Genomic DNA, 2,931 nt, shown 5'->3' on the forward strand with positions numbered 1-2,931 from the left:
AAGAGGAGGTCTCTATTCTCATCATAAAGGAGGAAAAGGAGGTCTCTATTCTCATTATGGAGGGAGGAAGGGGAGGTCTCTATTCTCATTATAGAGGGAGGAAGGGAGGTCTCTATTCTCATTATAGAGGGAGGAAGAGGAGGTCTCTATTCTCATTATAGAGGGAGGAAGGGGAGGTCTCTATTCTCATTATAGAGGGAGGAAGAGGAGGTCTCTATTCTCATTATAGAGGGAGGAAGAGGAGGTCTCTATTCTCATTATGGAGGGAGGAAGAAGAGGTCTCTATTCTCATTATAAAGGGAGGAAGAGGAGGTCTCTATTCTCATTATAAAGGGAGGAAGAGGAGGTCTCTATTCTCATCATAGAGGGAGGAAGAGGAGGTCTCTATTCTCATTATAGAGGGAGGAAGAAGAGGTCTCTATTCTCATTATAAAGGGAGGAAGAGGAGGTCTCTATTCTCATTATAAAGGGAGGAAGAGGAGGTCTCTATTCTCATCATAGAGGGAGGAAGAGGAGGTCTCTATTCTCATCATAGAGGGAGGAAGAGGAGGTCTCTATTCTCATTATGGAGGGAGGAAGAGGAGGTCTCTATTCTCATTATAGAGGGAGGAAGGGGAGGTCTCTATTCTCATTATGGAGGGAGGAAGGGGAGGTCTCTATTCTCATTATAGAGGGAGGAAGGGGAGGTCTCTATTCTCATTATAGAGGGAGAAGAGGAGGTCTCTATTCTCATTATAGAGGGAGGAAGGGGAGGTCTCTATTCTCATTATAGAGGGAGGAAGAGGAGGTCTCTATTCTCATTATGGAGGGAGGAAGAGGAGGTCCCTATTTTCATTAATTAAATTTAATTAAATCCTCGAACCCCCTTCAAATCCCTCCCTCCGGGATCCCCTTCAAATCCTGGGATCTAGAACTCCCTGGAAATCCCGGAACCCCTGGAAATCCCTCCTTCCGGATCCCCCTTCAAATCCCAGATCCCCCTGGAAATCCTGGGATCCCCTTCAAATCCCTCCTTCCGGGATCCCCTTGAAATCCCTCCTTCCGGGATCCCCTTGAAATCCTTCTGGAACCCCTTGAAATCTATCCTTCTGGATCCCCCTTCAAATCCCTCTTTCCAGGATCCCCTTCATATCCCTGCTTCTGGGATCCCCTTTAAATCCTGGGATCTAGAACTCCCTTGAAATCCCGGAACCCCTGGAAATCCCAGATCCCCCTTCAAATCCCAGATCCCCCTGGAAATCCCTCCTTCCGGGATCCCCCTTCAAATCCCAGATCCCCCTGGAAATCCCGGAACCCCCTTCAAATCCCTCCATCCGGGATCCCCTTCAAATCCCTGCTTCCGGGATCCCCTTGAAATCTCTCCTTCTGGATCCCCCTTCAAATCCCAGATCCCCCTGGAAATCCCTCCTTCCTTGATCTCCTTGAAATCCCTCCTTCCGGATCCTCTTCAAATCCCTCCCTCCGGGATCCCCTTCAAATCCCTCCTTCTGGGATCCCCTTGAAACCCCTCCTTCCGGAACCCCCTTGAAATCCCGGAACCCCCTTCAAATCCTGCCTTCTGGAATCCCCTTGAAATCCTGGGATCTAGAACGCCCTGGAAATCCCGGAACCCCCTTGAAATCCCTCCTTCCGGATCCCCCTTCAAATCCCAGATCCCCCTGGAAATCCCGGAACCCCCTTGAAATCCCTCCTTCCAGGATCCCTTTGAAATCCCTCCTTCCGGGATCCCCTTGAAATCCCTCCTTCCGGGATCCCCTTGAAATCCATCCTTCTGGGATCCCCTTGAAATCCCTCCCTCCGGGATCCCCTTGAAATCCGTCCTTCCGGGATCCCATTGAAATCCCTCCTTCCGGGATCCCCTTCAAATACCTCCTTCCGGGATCCCCTTCAAATACCTCCTTCCGGGATCCCCTTGAAACCCCACCTTCCGGGATCCCCTTCAAATCCCTCCTTCCGGGATCCCCTTGAAATCCCTCCCGCCAGGATCCCCTTGAAATCCCTCCGTCCGGGATCCCCTTCAAATCCCTCCCTCCAGGATCCCCTTCAAATCCCTCCCTCTGTGATCCCCTTGAAATCCCTGCTTCTGGGATCCCCTTGAAATCTATCCTTCTGGAACCCCCTTCAAATCCCTCCTTCCGGGATCCCCTTGAAATCCTTCTGGAACCCCTTGAAATCTATCCTTCTGGATCCCCCTTCAAATCCCTCTTTCCGGGATCCCCTTCAAATACCTGCTTCTGGGATCCCCTTTAAATCCTGGGATCTAGAACTCCCTTGAAATCCCGGAACCCCCAGGAAATCCCGTATCCCCCTTCAAATCCCAGATGCCCCTGGAAATCCCTCCTTCCGGGATCCCCCTTCAAATCCCAGATCCCCCTGGAAATCCCGGAACCCCGTTGAAATCCCTCCTTCCAGAATCCCCTTCAAATCCCTGCCTCCGGGATCCACTTGAAATTTCTCCTTCCGGATCCCCTTCAAATCCCAGATCCCCCTGGAAATCCCAGAACCCCCTTCAAACCCCTCCTTCCGGGATCCCCTTCAAATCCTTCCTTCCGGGATCCCCTTCAAACCCCTCCTTCCGGGATCCCCTTCAAATCCCTCCCTCTGGGATCCCCTTGAAATCCCTCCTTCCGGGATCCCCTTGAAATCCCTCCTTCCGGGATCCCCTTCAAACCCCTCCTTCCGGGATCCCCTTCAAATCCCTCCTTCCGGGATCCCCTTGAAATCTCTCCTTCCGGGATCCCCTTCAAATCCACCGAAACGTCGGCTTCCAGAAACTTCCATTTTCATATTCCAAGCGGATCCGAAAATCAATAAAAATTCCTTTATTTCCTTCCAAGTCCGACGGATACAATTCAATGGAAACTTAATTAAATTTACAATTAAATTTAAAATTTAAATGGCGAAACGATGAAATTTCAAAACGAAATTGAC

Source organism: Podarcis vaucheri (genome assembly GCF_965113315.1).
Source record: "Podarcis vaucheri genome assembly, chromosome: Z".
NCBI classification, from domain to species: Eukaryota; Metazoa; Chordata; class Lepidosauria; order Squamata; family Lacertidae; genus Podarcis; species Podarcis vaucheri.